Source organism: Filicampus tigris, chromosome 14, assembly GCF_054856515.1.
Source record: "Filicampus tigris isolate MCC_2025a chromosome 14, RoL_Ftig_1.0, whole genome shotgun sequence".
NCBI lineage: Eukaryota > Metazoa > Chordata > Actinopteri > Syngnathiformes > Syngnathidae > Filicampus > Filicampus tigris.
Genome location: NC_141230.1, coordinates 22,389,915 through 22,403,379, shown reverse-complemented (window position 1 = coordinate 22,403,379; position 13,465 = coordinate 22,389,915). Strand labels below are relative to the sequence as shown.

The following is a 13,465-nucleotide window of genomic DNA, read 5'->3' as shown; positions in this document are numbered from 1 at the left end:
CTCAAATTGCATTCTCCTAGCGCATACGGCGCTTGGCAGTCTCTGCACACCTTCCTTGCGGGGCCCACTCCTCCTCAGACGCGTTCTATTTTTAAACTCACAGGGGGGACTACAGAAAAGACGGCGAAGGGGCGGAACTTGGCATCATTTTCTCGTGTCGTATATTTAATCTCCCTGACACGCGGACGCCCACGTCGCCGCTGCCGCCGTCTTGCATCGCTCCCTTGTGTCGCCTCTTTCATTTTCCCCTTTTGCAACTTGTGTTATTTCTTGTGATCCCCTGTGACACGGCCAGCCGGGATGAGGGAGAAAGAACCCTTGGTGGGAATGAGTGGTGTGCGCGCGACCCGATTTCCCGCCTTCGGATTAAGTTGGCTTTGACTTGGAATTGGAAAGGTCAAATTCAGTTAGCTTTCATTTATTTGACTTTTTTTTTCCATGCCAGCAGCATGATGAAAGAGTGGTTAGTGTGTGTGCCCCACAGTCGAAGCTCTGTTCAAATCTTGGCTCAGGCCTGTTACATTAGGCCTCTTTGGCACACGTAATTAGATAGGTGACTTGAGCTAGGACGTTATATTGCCATGACCTCTCTCTTGCTTGGCCTTCCTTATCTATAGCTCTCTTGATGCCCTTAGTAATGGAATACAGGTAAGACCAGTCACACATGGGCTAGGCAGAAACGCCCCCCTACGTGGAGAACAAGAAACCGGTTTGGATAGCTTTGATAGCTTCTTCCGCATCTGTCAGAAAAAGGCTCCACGACCATGTCTCAATTTTTTTTTGGGTGTTAGTAAAGTGCGTCAAGATAAACGGACCGGGCCGGCGGAAGTTCCTCAAGAGTTCCTCTTTTCAGGCCCTCCTGCAAAGTTGCTGGCTATTGTCAGAAACTGGAACACGTTGACGTATATGCAGATCCAAAATCAGGATGAAATCAGGATTAAAAAAAACGCCTGATTATCTTTGTGTTCAGCAGGCCTTACAAACACCTGTGCAATCATGATGCTGTCGAATCAACAGCTTGATAAGCCACACCTGTTTACCTCAGCAGAAAAGTGCCCACCAGGAGAGATTTGGACAGACTTGCGAACCATTTTTAAGACGCATGCCTTTAGTGTGCATAGAAAAAATCTTTGATCTTTGAGTTCAGTTCAAGGGAGCGAAAGAAAACGTGTGTCATTAATAGATTTTTGTCTTCATAGTTTTTGAAAAAAAGTCAAATAGGCTTCTGGATGGTCCAAACACAATGTTCTCCTTCCCGCGCTGCCCCTTGCATGATTGCAAACCCGTCGTCACTCTCTTCCTCACATCTCCGTACGACCCGAACAATTAGCAATCGTGACAGCGGCGGCCATTGTTTCCCACTCCTCAAATCCCTGATAGAGTCTCATGCCCCTTGTTCCTACATGTGCTAAATCCCCAGAATCAAGAGACACGCTGGCTAATGACCAACATGATGAGCCCTGATAGCGCTCTCACAATAACATGCGCACATACAAGCGCTGCATCATGTAGTATCGATCCACGCCTGGACTTGCCCCACCTCCATCCCTTTCGCATCACTTTGTTTTCCTTTCAAAACAACAAGCAAAGACGACGGAAACCAAAAAAAACAACTCACTTGCGAACAAGTTTCTTGAGAAGACAGAAGAGGAGATTAGGGTGACATGACACCAGATTAGAGGAGATGAGGTGGATAAACATTCAAAGGACAGATGAGCGGCAAATGGTAATCAGACACAGAGGTGGTGAGGAGGAAACCTGTGGATCTTAAAGGGCATCTCTAATGCCCTGACTGCCGTCTGGGATTTGGTCATGCTGGGAGCATGAAGCGTGTGTGTAAAGACACCCATGGTGGTGGAACATTCAAGGCGTGATGCCGTAGCCTGACTTGATTGCACCAGGGGCTTCGCATAACCTTGGCAAAACCTACAACAATATACAGTGGCCAAAGCAGGCAAATGACCTGGCCGCATTGGACAAATATCTTCATGCCAGGCCAAATCTAGACGGAATTCCTAAAAATCATTTGGAACAAACTTCCGAAAACTCCTAAAAAAGATGACAAATTGTGATGTCAATGACTGTTTTGTACTCTTGCTGATTGCGTATGCCTCACCCAAATGTGTATCAAAAAATGGTTTCTTTTTCCGTACAAAAACAAGACGAAGAAGGTTTTTGATGGCAAAATGATCATTTATTCACAAATTTGAAAACAACTAAGAAAAGTGCCATGAGCAATGCTAACTCACCGCAAGGTTTAAGTCGACCGTAAGTGGCTATTTGCGTAGCGCTCGTCATTCATTCCATGAACTATATCATCTTTTCTCATGATTTCAACACCCGCTTTCTACTACCTATCATGACACATTTGCTTAATTTGTACTAAACGTCTACATATTGTGCCCGAGTGGGAGATGCCTAGACTAGTCCGACTTGCAACAAGTGGGCATTTCTCTCCCTCATAATCGACGTGACAAGCAGAGATCCACCGGCTAATCTTCACCTTCTACTCACAGTCTGATCACAAACCCAAGGCAACGGCACCCCGCCATGAACAGGCATCTGTTCGTCACCACCGTAATGTCACAGACAAACCGGGAGAAACCCTTTTCCACACCAACCCATCGAAAAACGTACCTGACCATTATATTTGCCGGTGGCAATAAACGGTTGGATTGCAGTTGACAAATAAGTTCAACTGATACAATTTGGATGTGTGTCATGGCGGCATAAATCAAATGCACTGAATCCGATATCCTCAGATCAGAATCAGCCCAGAATTATCCAAATGTGAATGAAATCTGTGAAAGCACAGACCGGATCTTCGTGTCCGCGCAAACAACACAGATTAAACTCACAATTAAAAGTACAGTCAAAGCATACACTGCACACAGGACTGCAGGTCCAAATTTCAATGACGAGGTCTGATTTGGATCTGCGAATACCAGATTCTCTGTTTTTTTTTTTTTTTTTGTTTTTCTGTTTATGCTCCCATTATCTGAATTACTTAAACCATTCTGCAAAAATCTAGTCAAACAAATATTAAAGTAGCTGAAAAAATAACCTGACAAACGGACAATTTTATGCATCAGAAACTCTGGTCTGTGTGTGACCTCGCAAATGCGCTTCTGGATGAATGGCCTTAAAATCCCGCATGCTCACTCACCACATGCCTCAGTGTAAGACAGTGTTTGGACCGTTGTGCTCCTCCAAATTCACCTCATTCGTTATTGAAAGATCATCAGCAATTTTCTACAGGAACCATAAAAGCAGCACATATGAAGGCCTAGCATAGAACGAAGAAACGGAGCACTACGGCACAGGGCTCTCTTACAAATGATGAATGAAGGCACAAAGAGCCCTGGGAAACAGACAAAAAAAAAGATTACTACGACCTTGGTTGGGAACACACGGGGGAGAGCGATGAGTGATGAATCGTGCACGGTAACTGCGTGGGGTCTCAGAGACACCGGCAACGGAAGGCCACATTCACGCTACATTCAGGCACATTGGGCTGTCAGTGGTGGAACAGTAGAAAAAAAACGTGCATTCACGTAGGCCGTTGCAGCTTTCCCCAATTATGGCAATTAAGGCAGCAATGACAATTGCTTTGGACGCAAAGAGCCGTGGACAGTGAGTCTTGGGTGTCAAACTTCAAACGCTCATATGACACTGCGTCCCAAGTCGGTAAATCACCGGCTCGACGTCATCCCTCTCCGCGTCCCTTGTTGGCTGTGCCAGCCATGAAAAAGCTGGGAAAATGCCAGCTTAGACAGGACAGCTAGTGTGAAAAAAAGGCTTTTAACAGCACATTGTGTGCTCTCTACTGCACTGTCTTTGAACATTTTCACACTGAATACATTACATCGCACTCCCAGCTATTTGTGAGAAGCTATTTTTTTGCACGCAACAGCGTAGAACGGTTTTAATTTAACTCAAAATATAGAAAATGGATGACATAAGGAGTGAAATGCGAGTAATTGGTTGGTACCGGGATGCAAAATAAAAATTGCAACACAAGCAAATGTACAGTACGTTATTACCCATGTAGGAATGTTTGTCAGCACTCCCACCCTCCACCACCACCCCATGCCAATGACGTTGAATGTGTACGGCTTTAAAAGGTTTTGTGTTGTTTTTGCATTGTAGCCGTTCACATTCATAACTTCTTACACAAAGACCGTCCCTCAGAACCACCTAGAAGCCACTGAGGCGAACTTGCGTCTATAAGGCAGCTAGGATAAACGTTACCCGGGGATGTTATCTTCCCGTAAACTGACACGCGATCCGTGAAAGATGATCTGGGAAGAAATAAACACGAGCCCACGGGCTGATAATGGCTTCGCTTGACGATGCAGAATCAATGGCCAACAGTCGCATTCCATTTGCATCATACCGCACCCCATACGCGGCTCGCGAAACTCGGCTGAGATGTAATCTTTCAGTCGTGTAGGCGCTCCATTCAAAGAAGACCGCGCTGACAATTAAACAATGAAGCCCATCAATCAGTGACACGATCAACAGGTCCGTGCCCCCGTGCGGCTGATTGCACAGGGCGAGAGAACAGAACACGACTGAAGGGGGGAAGAGGAAGAAAAAAAATCCATAACTATAATAGATATCAATATTGAAAAAGATGACGGATGAGACTGCTGCTAGAGGCCAGGATTCAATTTCTATTCCTTTTGTTCCTGCAGGAGACCATATCACTGCTCACAAAGTCATTTGTCAGCCGCCGGGCTAAATGAGGAGAAGGCAGCCTCGTCCAAAAAGTGAGCCAAGGGCAGTTGTTCCAGTGACGTAAATGGCAAAATGAATTAGGTACTAAAGAATAATGACTGACATAAATTATGATATCATCGCTGACTTGGTGCGTGCTGGATATAAAAACAAATACTATAATGAAAATAAATAAAAAATCACCATGCGGACAATTTAGTGGACAGGCCTGGCATTCAAACCTAATAACCAAAGTAGCTCTTCAGTGTCAAGAAAAATGGAAAGAGGAGACGGACAGACCTCTTATTTCTGGAGAAATGATAATCAATAAATGAATGTCTTGTTTGCTGCACAGTATATGAATACAAAAAACTAAAATGGTCAGCGTACCATATTTCCCTGTGATGGCCTGCGGCATGATTTACTAAAGCGCAAATGGGGAAGGTGTCTATTAGGCTTGATGCTGACACTGCAAGTTCAATTACCCGCTCGGGATATATAATGCCGTTATCCGATTTCCACCGTACATTTGGAGTTGCACATATACAAAATGACGAGGTTTGCATTCATGTTATATTTACATATATTTACATCACATGTAATAATCGATGCTTTCGCTAGCACAAGAACACATGTTCAGTCACCGCTGTACTGACAGTTGTTTATTAGTTGCATTGTTTTAATTATATGGACGAGAAGTTTTGTTCATAAATATTTACTGTAATTATCACTTTACATCTGCGTTGGTGTCAGTTGCTCACGTTGTACTTACAAATTGGTATTACGTCATCGTCGTAGAAACAGTACTCGGCCGTAAATTCAGGACCCCTTGTACAAGTTGGCATGCTTGGTAGCGCCAGACTGACTCACTCAATGACTGTAATTTGTTTGCCACGTTTTTAAAATGTTTTTGTATTTATTTGAATGCCGGATTCCCTTCCTGACAAAACCCATCCATTGCTTTTATCTGGGCTTGGGACCGCCGCTGGCTGTGTTTTGGCCCCTGTGCCAGGTTAGTCACACAAAAAAGTCCCATGCTTCTGAAAATGTGGTCACTTCATCTTTCAGTTGTCATCGATCGATCCAGATGAGCAATGTATGGCATCAATTGTGTGTGATTATGATGAATAAGCTTGCGGTATTCCAGTCAGCAAAACGACTCGAATTCTCAGTTGTCATCGCATCTTGCCACAACCACGTCAACGACGATCCAAAATCCCTCCCTCATCTCTCTTGACAAATCCTACCATAGCTGGGGCCCAACCGCTGCCAGCTCGAGAAAAACACGATAGTGACCGAAGAGCTGCTAACCGGCCTATGAACAAGGTCTTCAAGCTGGGTCAAAGCCTTGCTGAATGGATTAAAAGCAAGGAATTATGCCTTTAAAAACCTTTTCCCCAGCTTTGCGAGGATTAGGCTCTGCATTATGTTTCTCTTTTTCGCCTGAATGGCTCAGCGGCTGCCCTTCAATTCAGCCACCTATCTACAGTCAGCCAGAGTGCATGTTGTGTTTAAGGAAGAAAAAAGAATGAAGAAAGAAAAGTTTCATGACTACACCTTCAAAGTGAGACGGAGTAATGGCAGTGCTGGGTTGTGGAGTACTCGGCAATGTCCCTGTGGTTGTGGTTGTTGGACTTGCGCGGTTCTAGCTTTACTGGATGCAGAATTACATTGTCACTGTGGTTACATTTGTGCGTTTGTATGAATCGGAAAAATGACTTGTAGAGCCAGTAGTAGCGGTTACAGACAAATCGACTGAAGAGTGGAAAAAGATGCCTGCTTGAAAGACACTTACTCCATGGGAGGCTTTTTTTTTTGGTGTTTGGATTTCCTATCTTCCATCAGTGTATTTGAAATTCAATTAATTTTCTCTCTGAGCTGGCACTCGCTCGTCTTGGTCTATCCATCCATCCATTATCTATAGCGCTTCTCCTCACAAGGGTCGCGGGCGTGCTGGAGCCTACCCCAACAGACTTCGGGCAGTAGGCGGGGGACACCCTGAATTGGTTGCCAGCCAATCGCAGGGCACACAGAGACAAACAAACATCCGCACTCGCAATCAAACCTAGGGGCAATGTAGAGTGTTCAATTCACCCGCCAAGCATGTTCTTGGAATGTGGGAGGAAACCGGGGGTACCCGCAGAAAACCCACGCAGGCACGGGGAGAACATGCAAACTCCACACAGGGAGGCCGGGGCCGGGATCGAACCCACGACCTCTGAACTGTGAGGCGGACGTGCTCGTCTTGGTCTATTTCCTGAGAAATCCCCATCGCAATGCGAAACATATGCTGAAATGTGCACAGAGTAACAAACATTCTCGCTTTCTCTGCTTCTATATTTATCGTTTTCCAGAGACTCCTTTGACTGGGCGCCTAAGCAAAAATGTCTAACGTTTTGTCAGACTCGACTTTGCATATGCATATCACAACAGTACAGCATGTAGCTGAATCTTGTGACGAATAAACAATTCATTTCTGTCCACCTACAAGGGTGTCTAATTTTGATCGTACGGGAATGGCTGTCGCGTTGTTTTTCATTCTGAATCTTTTCGGGTTGGTAAGCCCCGCCCGGCTCATTTTTGTGCTAGCCAATTAAACCTTGTGCTCTACCGGCTGTGTCCTACCAAAGTATATTCGCAGAGACTAGCACAATGAATACATCTTTAAATCCGCTATGTGATATGTCGATAGTCGCGATCCTAATCTTGCAGGTGATTTACACCCCGCAATAAGGTTACCAATTATTGTTGACACAGGTGGATCCAATGTCGTGGTTTCTGCTAGTTGAATACATACTGAACATGACATTGTATTTTCACAGGCAAGTGCAATTGTGTCTAGGTCACCTTTTGCAGCTGGTTCAAGGGTGTGGAATAATGACAAAATGAATAAGTAATCCACTGGTGAAGGATATCAATTGGAGAGGGCGAAATGGCAAGTATGGCTCCGAGCCACTTGACTGTCCTCGGCACATACCTCGAGTTGACAGCAGTAGACTGCGTGCGTGAACTTTATCACATTCCACTGGCGCTTATTGCAGCTTTGCGTCGGTAAAGTGGCATCTGATTCATGGCAACAAAAAAAAGGTCTGAAATGTCTTTTTAAATGTTTTTGTTGAGGAACTGATTGAGATTTGTGTCTTTGTGACGGAATGGATCATTTCAGCAATAAAAGCAACCACATTGACCTGCCAGCCAGCCGTTTTCAGAAGACCAGGGATTCTTTTTCTGCCCTATAGATTTAAAAGACATCTGACTTTGTCATCCCTGCGTACGGGCAGGTCTGCATTTGATCTGACGGCAAATTAGATGAAGACAAACTATGTTCTGAGCACAAAACGAGGTTATATGAATGAAAACAGATTGAAAACACAACGATGCTATGTGAACCCCCCAGACAGCATACCATGCGCGCACCAATGGAAAGCCTCAGGTAAGATTGAAGCCAGTTTTACAGTTACAGTCATGTCCTACGACAGAAAAAGAAAAAAAAGAAAAAAGATTAACTGAAACTTGAAGGACATTTTGACAAAGAAAGTGATTGGAATTGATTTTTCTTTTCATACTTTCTTCGACTTTCCTTTTTTTTTTTTTTATGTACTGTATATACTTTTATACTCTGGATAAAAACTATTGTGAGTAAGCAGACAATTTACACGGCCACTTACCAGCACTGGAGAAAATTTCACAATTTTGAAAGCAACTATAGACTGAATTCTCAATGCCTAAAGCAAATCTGTGGACAGCATAAGAAAACATGAGTGCTGTTTTCAGGTTGAACAGATTTGGAAAATATAGCTACCCAGATCCCCAAAATTTCACTGGAAGACACAAACACAACAACTTGTAAAAGCTTAACCCATTTTAAAAATGTAAGAAACACATAACAAGGGAAAGTATTTCCATGCGTGTTTTGATGACTCTTATATGCACGTAACCATTGACAACCAAAAGCCGGTTGTGTCCGTCGCTTGGCCAACCGCGACCCGATGCCACGCATTTTCCAAACGATAATCCAAATCATGGGGAATTGGGCTCAAAATCCACGTGATTATCATTATAATTAGAACAATTTGGAACCTCTCCTGGAAACTCTCCTCACATTTTGTGTGCATCTCAAATGCTACAAGATGGCGCCAAAGCCCTGCACAATAGGAAAGTAATAATGGTTTGCACTGTCACGAATAATAAAAGTAATTGTGTCAAGAAAGTATCTTGACGTGATACAGTTTGACTTAGAGACGATCACCTTTGTATGTTGAGGAGGAGATAAATTCAACCTGCGTTGTTAGTGGAAATTACGGAGGTTCTTTTACGCGCGTGTATGTGCACTTCTGGTGCATTTTTATTGCTTTTGTTATTCTTTAATCCAACGCTCTGTAAAGCAGTACATTTTGATGGTACATGAATTGGAAAATGTATTTTGCGATCATAGTTTCTGGTGTATTTGTGGTTTGAATGATTAATACAGGAAAGGGGGGGGGGGTGTTGTGGGGTGTCAGCCGCACTCCATTTTTTGCGTTGACCGCAGGGCTCAGTGCCTACCCACAATAGTGGTGGTTTACTGTATGTGTAGTATGATTTGCAGGTGGAAAAAAACGGAATTTCACAATAGTTGAGCGCCTTTGAGCAGATTTTCCGAGACGAGCTCGTTCTCCTTCGACAAACGCCAAATTTGGCAAACGCTCGCACCTTCTGTCCCCGTCACCTGCTTGCTCCACTACGCATCAATTTTTCGAGACTGTCCACCAACTTGACTGGTGTCAGCTGGTGGCTGGCTTAAGCCTCTCCATGCCACACTTTATCTTGCCACCAGCCCGAGGGGCCAATCTCACGCCACTGAGAGCTGGAGAGGCGCCTCGGACCACCCCATGCTGGATGAATGGCGGCGGGATTTCAGCTCAAGCGAGGGGGAGGACGTGAGCTGGGAGCTGCTGGCAAATCCTGTGCGCACAACCGGCAGAGTGCAAGGGCGAAAGCTGCACGGGGGGAGATAAACGTGTTTTTTCTTCTTTTTTTTAAACTCCATGCTCTTGATACACGCTAAAGGATCCCTACTTGTTTGTTGTGATCAGGAGTCACATTGAGATTAGCCACAATTTGCGTCCTTAACAGCATTAAAGCTCCCCCATTGACTTTACTGCAGGCATACAAGCCAAGTGCATTTGGCCAAAATGTTGTTTTACAGAGTTGCCTTGAGATACGTTTAATTCGGTCCGTGACCGTCTTTCACCACTGGAAAAAGTGGAATTGCTATTAATCCATTACAGCCTCCCCCTGTTGTACAAGTAATCGCATTTGAATAGAATGTGAAGAGCGGTACCAAAAACTGTGATCATTTGGGTCACTTCAATCCAACAGATTTCCTCCAGCTTTATCTCAAGCTCTATGCAGTCGATTGCAGTCCAAGCAAACGCTTTGCGGATCTTACCATAACACATTTTTGTCTTTTGAGAAGAGCAAACTCATAGGTCAACAGTGCGTTGGAGCCAAGATCAATTTCTTTGCAGGTTTGCTTTCTGGAAATGCTGAAGTTCCATATTAGGCCCTGAATAAAAACCTCTGACTGCATTCTGCCACTTCATTAGACAAGGCTGTTCTTGGAACAAATCTTTCTGTTCCTCAAGGCTGTGGACGAGAAAAAATGAGCAATGGCAATTTTCCAACAGAGAAATGAAGCACGGAGCCAAAAGGGAAGGCCAATAATGATTTCCCATTTCCTGCAGCTCTTGTGATAGTTGAAGCAGCTGATGGAGTCTGTTAGTCAAAAGTAAAACACACTAAACTTGTGCTTTTTAAAGTCCGTGCTCACAAAGAGAAATACAAAAAAAAATCAGCTGTCCTCTTTATATGTTTGAGCTTTTTCACTCCTGGCAGAGAAAGCTTTCGCTGCAGGAACATTACCGCTTGCTTTGCATAGTCTGTATTCTTTTGAGCATAAACAAGACATCATCTCGATTGCACTTGCACACAAAAGACAACAGGGAGAAATAATGACTGAGGTGAACAACAATTTCCAGAACCACGCAAGGGCCACATACAGACAAAATATTTCTACCTGGACAAGCTCAGTCCATCCATTTTCTCTATTCAAGGATTTCCTTTGTATAATATTTGGAGGCATCATATCATTTGCTGCACTAAAAGTTGCTTGTCAGTTTGAACTGCACTTGCGCTTTTAAACTGCAGAAGAAGAGCGATTCGCTTTCCTACTGCAAATGTGTCGCATGTCTTTGTGGATTTTCAGACAGCTAAATGTTGTTTTTCAGGGCGAAGCCTGTTTATTGAGTTTGGTCAGTACACAAAAAGTGTGTCGTTGTGATAGTGCGGGAGAATGTACAGCCAGCCTCAACAAAATGGCAGCGCTAGCAATACTAAGCTAGCACTGCAAAAACAGTCAATGTTAGCCACGGCTGCTACCTGGTTAGCATGACTTATCTGTAATAGAGTATGTGACTATAACATCAAATATCAAGTTGTGCTTTCACTTTTTGTTACGTACAATCAAATACAAAATCAAACAGCGTTGACGTGGCATACACGCCTGACTGAATGGTCACTGAATTGGACTCAAGAAAAAGCTTGATACCACTTGTGGGCATTTACCTTCTGATGATTTCATATTCATTTCGATTGCATGGCTGATTGTTGTTGCATTTATTAGCGTGCTGTGAGGTGACCTTCTTTGTTCAAGTAAAAAAACATGCACGCTAGCAATTCCGTATCGACTTACTAAGCTCACATTTCATTCAACTGCCGTTCTACTACAAATCCCACCGAGAATGAGCGCTACGCTCTCCTTTTGCAACCACACATATTCGAGTGACATTAAAAATTCAAGCCACTCCGATGAGTATTGAAAGCCATAAATATACAGCCTTCAGATGTTTGCGCACACATTGAGCGCAACGCTGTTGAACGTCCCTTAAGAGAAACGTCTCCAAAGAGGAAAGCTCATCTGCACTTTAAGTGAGGAAAAACATGCGCCTGTTTTCAAGCTGATTCTGAGCCAGTCAAAAGCGTTGAGGTATAGGAAAGAAAACAAGACGGGAAGAACTGCCTGTTGCTTTGACATGTTTTTGTGGCATTCAAGAAAGGGTTAACTAAACCGTCGTCATGTATGTCATTAAAAAAGTAGTTTTTTTTTTTAACAATATGATTATTTTGAGAACAAAAGGTAAATACTGCATGGCGCTATTTTTCAGAGAATGAAGGCATATTTACAGAATAAAATAATTTTGGGGGGCAGGGGAGTTTACTTCTGATTCTGAATCTTCTCTTGTTCGGATTTTTTTGTTTTTATCTTGGAAAAAAACATTACAACTTTCTTCTCACTAAAACAGGTGATTTAAAAAAAACAAAAACATTACAACCTTTTTTTCCCCTCAACGGTGGGCAACTTATTAATTCCTCTTACATTTTTGCAACTCTGCTGTCCTCACATCTCCAAAGCGTCACCTTTCACTGTTGAGCCATTAGCATTACATTATTAGAGAGAGAAAGACATTTTCAACACTTTCAAAACCTAAAATAAGTGTAAAAAAATATTTTAAAAATTAAAAACAACAGACCCACGCGGGGACCAATAGCATCGTCTCACGAAAAAATCTGAAATTGACCAATTTTGAACAAGTACCCGCCTGACAGCAAAAACATTAGCTCTTTAATTAATATGATGAGGGAGTTCTTGGGAAATGACTCCCTTTTAAGTTTTCAGAACCCTTGTTATAACAATTCCCCAAACACACACAAAGCATGTCTAAAAGTCTTAAGTGGCCAAGCATTTCCCGCTCTAAATCCCGGTGAAATCCTGCCATTACAGCAAAAGGTCATATCCTCCCATCTCTCGACGCCAGTATTCGTCCGCCGTCCTTTCTGTGGGGCGAAGCAATCTTTCCCACCTCCCCTCTGCTGCATTATTTTCAAGATGACAAAAAAATATATGGCGATGAAATCCCTAACGCCGGTGAGATGGAGGTCTGGCCCAAAGGTGACCCCGCCGTTCTCATCAGCTTCACTGTCCTGCTCTTCATCCACCTCCACTGATAGCTCTGATGCACTTAGATTCGCTTCTCACAGCAGCTAGTGTCTGAGCAAGCTGAATTCATTTCATTCGGGGGGCCCACCCCGCTGAGCGCCCGCTCCAACAAGGCAATGGAAATGTTAATAATAATTTCAGAGCGGCATGATTGGAATCGTCCCCGCCGAGATGCGAGGGGAGAAGCGCGAGGCGGACGGGCGAGAGCAAGCGACCACGTATAGATGAAGGGATCTTCCGACTTTGCCTCTATCTCCCCCTCACGTCCCATCCCTCTCGGTCTAGATTACAACATTATCCCCGGCCCAAAATAAAGGCTTATCTGCCAAACGTAGGTTCTGTGAGGGGGATCAGGTTCAATGTAGCTCTATGGAATCTATAGAGTTTGCATTAAACCTGATCCATCCAGGGGTGGGCCAACTCAAGGGCCAGCTAACTAAATGATTGCATGACATTCGAATTATGACAGGAATTTCTACCCTTTCCATTTACTCTTGCTGACACATTTCCAAGGCTCTTACGGTGTTCGAAATAAGCACACAAACCATACAGAAAAAAATAGGTATGTACAAATACGACTGCAAAATATCGCAAAGTACTATAAACACCAGAGCTGGGCATTTCACGAAAAAATGGAGCCGTGCGTTATTCGTTATCCGTCTGTCCCCTTCCGTCGTCCGTCATTCGCCTTTTTTGGGGGGGTCTGGA

At 43.8% G+C, this 13,465-nt stretch overlaps 1 protein-coding gene and 1 long non-coding RNA gene across 3 annotated transcripts in view; one reads left to right on the top strand and one right to left on the bottom strand.

The window, feature by feature from the left end:
- The window catches only part of LOC147136866 (tomoregulin-2-like), an 87,712-nt gene that overhangs the window by 23,429 nt on the left and 50,818 nt on the right, over positions 1-13,465 (bottom strand). The window lies entirely within an intron of this gene.
- LOC147136867 (uncharacterized) overlaps positions 1-13,465 on the top strand; it is a 92,501-nt gene that overhangs the window by 44,586 nt on the left and 34,450 nt on the right. The gene's annotated exons all lie outside the window — the stretch shown is intronic.